Raw genomic sequence first — 8,605 nt, 5'->3', positions numbered from 1 at the left:
TTCCCAGAACGGTGACTATTTTAGTTTAAAATACTAAGGGATGATATCCTCCATTTGCTATGAAATTTATTGAATTACTTAAAAAAAAAAAAAAGGAGAATCTGTTACTAGTTTAGTACAAAATTGTTTTGTATTACACATTTATTTTCATCATTGATTCAGCAGACATATATATATATATGGACAAGGGCCACTGCAAAAGCAATAAGCTCTATAGCCATAATGAAAATACTACCTAAAGAATATAAAGATTAAGAGTAAATTAAATATCAGAATGAAACTGCAGTGTACATGGAAAAAGAGTAAAACCGGATACATATAATAGGAAATATGTAGATTAGTTGAAGAACTTACTGGCATGCAAAAAGTATAATGCAAATTGTTGTGTATCTTCCATCCTAATGACTTTATCAAGGGTGTAAACCATCAGAACAAAAAGGAAAAGCAACTGCGTGGGTCATATGCATAATCTAAATAATCTGTATGCAAACACTAGTGCATCAAATTAAGACCCCCCACCCCACCCCAAGTTAAAGCTATTTGCTATGTATAAATTGATCCAACAGAACCAAATTCTATTTTCAATTTGGTTCATTAAATTCATTCTTTAGTTTTTATCATTTTACTAAAATATAGTTTCACAAGTATGCAAAAAATTTCTAAGATGTAATCTAGAATCCAAAATAAGAAGAAAATATAAATGTGTTAATTCTAGATAGTTAGGGTGTTGTAGTGACTTGAATTTAAAAAAAAAATAAGAATTGAGCAGAGCCATACCTATTAAAATGTTTATTTATGCTAGTTACTTTGTTGGGTGCTCTTATTTCCACTCAAAATTTGATATATATATATATATTTTTTTTTTGCCCACTTTTGAAACCCCAGACTTTGTATCCCCTCCAATTCTTAAATTAGTGCATTTTTTTTTTTTTAATTATTTAATGTAATATACACTGACTGCCAGCCAGCCATGGTTTTGTAGTTCACTTGTACAGTAACAAGTTTAACCACCAAAAATGCATGACCCAGTGTTGCACCTAAAACCTGGCTGCTCTTAATAATTAATCATATATATTATGTAGTAACAAGGAATTTGTAAACCCTTGTGGCCTGGGATGTCTCGAAAATAAATATAAATGATGGTTGGCCCTTTGTCAAGGGTCAGTTTTCATTAGGATTGGCAGTATTATGCATAATGGGTTTTTTTTTTTTGCACATCAATCAGTTCTTTATTATATTTTATATAATCCTATTCTGCCTCTGTGTACTCCAGTTTCACTTTCTTAATTTTTTATTGCTCTAAATAGTATATCTTTATAATTTCTGTATTCTCTGTATATGTAGAATGGCTTTTATTCAAGATTAATACTGTGTGGTACAGGGTATTATGAAATGGGGCCATTATAGTAGATGAATTTTATAGTATTGGATGAGAGGAAATATTAAGTTTTTAATCTTACATGTAGCAGATCTTTTTCCTCATAGGATATAGAAAATTGCTAGTATGCTTATTTATAATCAGCTTTCCTAAATGAGTCTTTCCTTTAAATTTTACTTATAACAGAGATTCTTATTCAGTTATAAAAGTTATATATGAATATCAGAATCTTGTATATGGACAGTTTGAAGTTAAACTTCAAAACCACAGTCTTTCCAGATTAAAAATGTGAATGTAATTTATGAAAATTGTTTGCATATTATAGTACTTGTGAGTATATAATTTTATAATATTGATTTATTTTTTTCAATCATTAACATCTCTTCAAAATGGAGTGGTTAAATGTTAGAGCTAAAAGAAAAAAAAAAAAAAAACTGAAGCCAGTATTTAATTGCAATCTATTTATGTTGTTCCTTTTGTGTTTTGAGTAGTAATATTCCTAAAATATACTCACATGTATTCTATTTTATGTTTTGTAATTTTTATCTGGAAAGATTTATCACAATTATTTATCACTAAGAACATTTTTAAAGACATGAACAAATTATTTGTAAAATAAGGTTTCATTTATCCTTAATATCAGCATTGGGAATTCATCAATGTTGAAAGTTATTACCTTCATACACTGTGTTCTGTGCAACTGGCTTCATGTTCAGTGTCTTCCTCTGCCCCTATTCCTCTTTCTAAATTCTTGTACATAATGTAGCTATTTTGTATAGTGGCCTTCTGCTCCTAATATCTGTGTGATTTTGTCATGACACTGCCGCAGTTCACAAAGATGAACAAACATTTTAAATGCTTTATCAGTATTTCTGGCAATTTTTTTTGTTAGATTTTGAATACTGTAGTCCAAGATAAGTAAATAAAAATGTAAACAAATACCTGCCCACTAATCTTGAAAAATGTTATTCCTTTTTCACACACAAACAACTTGCATTCTAATGAATTTGTCAGTTTGGTCTGTTCAGCATATATACTAAACTATTTTCTTGATGTTTTTTCAGATCAGCAACTTGCAATGCACGAGACTATTCAGGTCACTAGCCTAAGCATAGCATAATATTAACCCTTTTACAAGTGCAAATGTATACAGCAAGCTCACCAGATGGGACCTGGTGACATAACTGCTTCAGTCTTATGGTGTTTGCCATCAATTGAAATATTTTCACAATAAAACAGCATCACAGAACCATTTCCCTTGCCATCAACCTTATGAGTGGGTTAATCAGAAGCTAGTTATCTAAATCTCCAGCAAGGGCACTCAAGAGCTCTTCAGACTCTGAATAAGCTTTAACCAGTTTGTCAGTTTCTGCATCCACCACACAACAGCAAAATTTCAAGCTCTTCTGGTTTCTACAGTAGGTGCAGAAAAATACCAGATTACACCTTTAATGATTTTAAGTGCAGCACTACTTCATAATATTCTAGCAACTACAGTAAACTCTTAAAATGTGGCACCCTCGGGATTGAGAAGTGCTGGATTTTGAAAATTTCCAGAGTTTAGAGAGGTTTACTGAATGGCAGAGCAGTTTTGGAGGAGTACATTTCAGTGAACTGAATGAACAACTTATTTACCTGCATTTGGCATTTTCTGTCTCTAGCTCTGGGCTGTCCTAAAGTGGTGTCAAATTGGTCATAAGCTCACACAAGTGCTATATGCTGACCAATAAGCAAGAGCAGTGTGTGCCAATTTAATGTTTTTAAAGAAATTCAAAGTTATAACAAAGCTACATAGCATCGGAGAAATAAGATGTTTGCAGGACTACCTGGTCCTTTTACCTTTGTTTCACCTGGGTCTTGATTCTACAGCAGAACAAACTGGCCTTTGTAATGACTTCACTGGTATTGCACTACTTTCAAACAGGTAGTTTTGCCAACAGGTTACTGGCCGTTTGTTTAAAGGTTGCTATGACAGCCTATTTTAGGACTCGGTGATTCCTCATTAGATAGCAGGTAGGCTTAAGTGACAATGCTCAGACAAAACAGATACCTTTAGCTGTATTACAACCTTGAAGACCAATTTCGTATACTGCATGGCAGCTCACATTGAGCAACTCTACAACTGTTTTGTTTGTTGCCACTAAAAACCATTTCTGATGATGGAGCAGTTAATCCTGAAACAGGGCAACTTGTTGCAAAGGAAATTTTTTTTTTTTTTCCTATTGTGAGAATTAAAACCAGTTTAAAGGACAAAATAGTTATGCAAGCATCTTATAAAGAGAGAAAAATCACCCTTTTTTGCATGGATCCTTAAAGACATTATTAAAATAAGTGCCAGATTGCTTTCTTCATATTTTTGGATTGTACAAAGCCAGATTTTACAGAGTTTATTGTATATGTATAGTACAGAACATCCTTAGAGTTTAATGGACAATCAGATTTAGCAGACAAGCCTAACCCCTCATGTAATCTGTTAAATTGAGGCTTACTGTATATACAAGATTGTGTATGTGGGCTCTTGAGTAAGAATGTCTGTATATGTTTTGAAGGTTGTTTTTACATGTCATCAACAAATTATATTATACAAGTAGAGAATGGCTTGAAACTAGCAATGTGGTACTATCCATTAACTGTGTTTACAAGTTAGCTGTTTTTATATTTACAATAGTTTTGAAAGGCTCAATCTTTCAGCAAGTCAACTTACACAAGCCAAAATTTTCTGGAATTCAGATCTAGAAGATGATGAAACTGAATCAAATAATACATATATAAGTGTAGAGCATTGGTGTCCAAACCTTTCGCATACAGGGACCATATTCAAAATTATATTTGTTTCATGGGCCACACAGTGATTTGAGAAAAATTAGTGCATTACGTTTTCCATATCTTGTTTCAGGGAAGTTTTCAGGCTATACATAAAAAATGCAAATTCCCAACACTTATGTGCAACAAATCTATGTCAGCGATTTATTTTTTTAGAAAAATATGACTTTGTTTTTTAAAAAAAATACCTTACTTTTGCTTTTAAATGCTCACTTTTCAGAATAAATAAATATAATGATACACCTAAAATTTTAACTATTTGAAAATTTTATTAAATACAATGCACAGTTACAATTACTGAACAAAATTTAAAATGTTGTTTTAGTTCACTTTCCGCGTGGGCCGTAGGTTCAATACCACTGGTGTAGAGGATGTTATAGCATTAAAAAAAAAAAAAAGTAAACACTTTTATATTTTTTTACAAATTTTCATCTATCTTGTACATACTGCCTTCCAATATTTACAAGATAGATATTCCCCCACCCCTAACTCCAGGTGCCCTACAATACTGCCCATTATCCCATTTGGAAAAAAAATATTTACCTTACTAAAAAGACAGGCTTGCTTTTCAACAGTATATGTGCAGCAGTAGCAGGGCATACCCAAGAACAGTGGTCAACACGAGAATATTTACCTACATAATCAAAACACAAAAGTACATTCATGGGTTATTTTTGATGTAAATAGTGTATATATATATATATATATATTCAAAATTTAGTAAACAACTCCAACACAGACCTGGTGATTGTTTTAGCAAAAAGAAAAAACACAAATGCACATTATTGCAAATAACTACATAAGATAATTGGAATCTGATCTAAGAAAGAACAACTCCCTCCTTAGTATGGTGATGAGGTGGATTAGCATATTAATTTCAGTTATTATTTCTATGCAGTTTTAATTACAGCATGCATAAAATTTGGAATATATCAGGATACAACATACCACATTGACCCCCTCAAAGTGGGCACCTTACATGGTGAGGGTCCTCCCAGTGATGCTGGGCATCCAGATTAGCATCACTGGGATCCAATGCCCACAGTCTGGGTTCCAGACTACCATCATATCAATTCTTCCATGTTTGCTGTGCACTGTGACCCGTGGAAACTCAGAAAAAAACCACTTTGGCCCCCCTGCTTTGACAAGATGGATGGTCCTGGAAGGCTTAGCCAGGATCAATTAGCTAGTGGGTTTGCCTGCAAGGGTCAACCGTGCCAATGCCACACCTCTACCCTCATGGTCTGAGGGACATGATTCAAGCTGGTGGCAGTGTGAATATAGCATCTGGGTAGCCCTAGTGTACCACTCCCAAGCACATTTATTGCTTGCCAGGTAGTGGGCATCCCTTTGGGCTCTGTGGTGGGTGGGGAGCCCAGGTACTAAACAAAAACCATTATGAATTCTGATAAAATTATTTCTTCTGGGGCCCTAATACAGCCCCTACCTGAAAACCTCAACAACTGACCCTACTGATGTCACTTCAGCAAAACAAAAACAGACAATATCAGGTCCAACACCATTACCTGATAAGACAAGTGAAAAAGCTATAGAAAAATGTCATCCTTTTTTATCCAGAAGGGTTGGCAGGGCCTCCTAAATCAAAACTGGCTACATCAACTGTCCTCTGCATTCATGTTCCTAACTCTGTCAAACAACTTTGCTCAGGCGACATCCTTGCAGACTAGAAGTGGCAAGCATTCAGAAAAGCTCCTCCAAGCTACATCTATGGGGGAATGCCAATCCGTTTCCTCCCCCACAAGATACTGAACTAATCCCATGGTGTCGTGGAATGGGATCTCGTGGATGTGACTGAAGAGGAAATCTGTTCTGAATTGAAACCCCTAGGAGTGACAGCTGTGAAACGAATATTCATTCGTAGGGAAGGGAAACTTGCTCCCACGAGAAACATCATCCTAACATTCAACTCGCTGTCTCCTAATGAAATCAAAACTGGCTACATCAACTGTCCTCTGCGTTCATATGTTCCAAATTCTCTAAGATGCCTTAAGTGCCAGAAATATGGACACTCACAAATGGTTTGTCGTGGAGCCCCTGCAAGCACTAGATGTGCAGCAAAGGACCGCAAAACTTCATGTTCAGCTATAAAACTCACATGCATTAACTGCCAAGGAGAACACCCTGCTTACTCGCAAGTATGGTAGAAGTTGGAAGGAGGAAAAAGCAGTCCACACTCAAGGCAGAGCTGAACATATATCAGGAGGCAAGGAAAACAGTGAAACCTATAGTTACAAGTAAACCTATCTATGCTCAGAAAGTAGCAGGGTCTGAATAGGGCTTCCACCTCTCTAACCTTAAAAATTAGGACATTTGTGCAGAAAAATCCAGACTTTTGAGGACACCTTTCCCTATTTTATCAAAACACAGCTTACATTCTCTTAGTCTTTTCAAAAATGCCCAAGCCTTTAATAACAGTTTATTATGATAATAGGGTAATAACACAGTCACTGGCAAAGTAATAACATGTTAACTGAATAGCTCAAATCCCTTAAATTAACAAAATTCACTTGCCATTCTTATGTGGATTGCTCAATTCGTAAAAAAATGATACACAAAAAATTTAATTATGGTATGAATGAAAAATATACTTTCTATCCCCCCCCCAGCATAATTTATTTGCTGTTCTCTACATTTCTTTTATATTTTTCTCTGTAAATTTGTGTTTTTGGATAAATATGAATGGAAATCTTTACACAGCATGTCACTGAAATTGAATTTTGCAAGCATTAATCCCTTAAATGAATTTCTATCCTTAGATCAGTACATCTCCATCATTGAAAACAGTCTTTCAATAAATGCATTATGTGGTAGTATGGAAAAGAAAAATTGAGCAATAATTAACAGCTCTGTGAAAAACTTCATTCTTACAGTGGCTAAAATAGACCATCTTACATTACAAGGAACAGAAACATCAGTATCCTTAATTTCTGCTACAAGCGCTGCCATGGGCAGGAGCAGCAGTGCGTAGCACACGCTTCTTGATTAGACTGGAGTTCGAGCCCGTGACCACCAAATACAGAAAGGTCAGGGAATGACCACCATATATCTCTGGAGCAATATGGCCTTAGTTGCTAATGCTCATAAAAACCAAATAACAACAACATAATTTCTGCTACAATTTTTTTTTAAATTATGAAACTGATCAAAGCACTTCACATCATCCATACACACAATCCTTTTGTATGAAGGTACCTAATTGTTGAAACCACGCCGTCCCATTCAAGTGGCTCTCTTAAAGACATCCATCTAAATGAAACTTCTTCCAGTGGTTTCAACCACATGTCCAAATATTCAGTGCATGATGAATATAAGTTCTGGATATTTCTTCTGAAAACTCCACATTTTTCTGTATATCCTTCTTGCCTCTTCTCCAACATTTCCTTCACTTTGGAGGAAATTAACTGACATTTACTTCTTTCTGACAGAATATCACTTACGGAAACAAGAGCTTCAATAACTTCTATCAAAGAATTGTCATTCCTTTCAATGCCCATCATATATGAATTGAAGACTGACATTACAGTTCAGCAATGAACAAGATAAGTTTCACTAAACTCGTCTTCAAAGAAAAGTTTTAAAATCTTGGGGGGGGGGGGGGAGAGATTTCTTGAGATAAAAAGAAAGACCTTAGGGCTGGATAAATACTTATACTCCTTTCAATTGCAAGTAATAGAGAAAGCCAGCATCTCCTGTTATGATACAGAAGTTTCTTTATAGGTAACTTCTGTAAATTCACAATTTTTTTAGGTTTTCAACATGTACAGTGTAGACACTGAAATAATTAAAAATCTTAAGAACAATGGAGTCAATATCTACATCAATTGCATCTGCTCCATGCTGGGTACAGTTATGCAGAATGTGGGCAGGGTAGCCCACTCCTATTAACAATTGACCAAATAATCTTTGTAAATTTGAAAATACATTATTCCCATTGTATCTCTGCACTCCTCCAAACATGGTGTTACAATTATCTACAAATGCAATATTTTTCTTATTCAGGCCACTTTTACACAAGGTCTCATAAACATAGCCAGAAATAGCTGGAGTCTCATCTGACTTTCTATTTAACATTTGAGCCACCATTTATCCAGTCAAAATGATGCACAAGAATAGGGAAAATTTTCAGAAATCCATGATTAGTGGCATCAATGGAAACTCCAAAAAACTGTACATTCTGCAGGAACTTAACTTCAACTCAACTGACTGCTACGGCGCCTCCGTAGCCAGGTGGGCAGGAGCAGTAGTGCATAGCACACGCTTCTTGATTAGACCGGGGTTCGAGCCCATGACCACCAAATACGGAGGATGCAGAAAGGGCAGGGAATGACCAACGCATATCCCCGGAGCAATATGGCCTTAGTTGCTAATGCTCCTAAAAAACCA

This window comes from Mastigoproctus giganteus, chromosome 7 (genome assembly GCF_048544385.1).
Source record: "Mastigoproctus giganteus isolate SK-2022 chromosome 7, ASM4854438v1, whole genome shotgun sequence".
In the NCBI taxonomy this organism is placed as follows: domain Eukaryota; kingdom Metazoa; phylum Arthropoda; class Arachnida; order Uropygi; family Thelyphonidae; genus Mastigoproctus; species Mastigoproctus giganteus.
Note: the sequence above shows the minus strand (reverse complement) of the source record.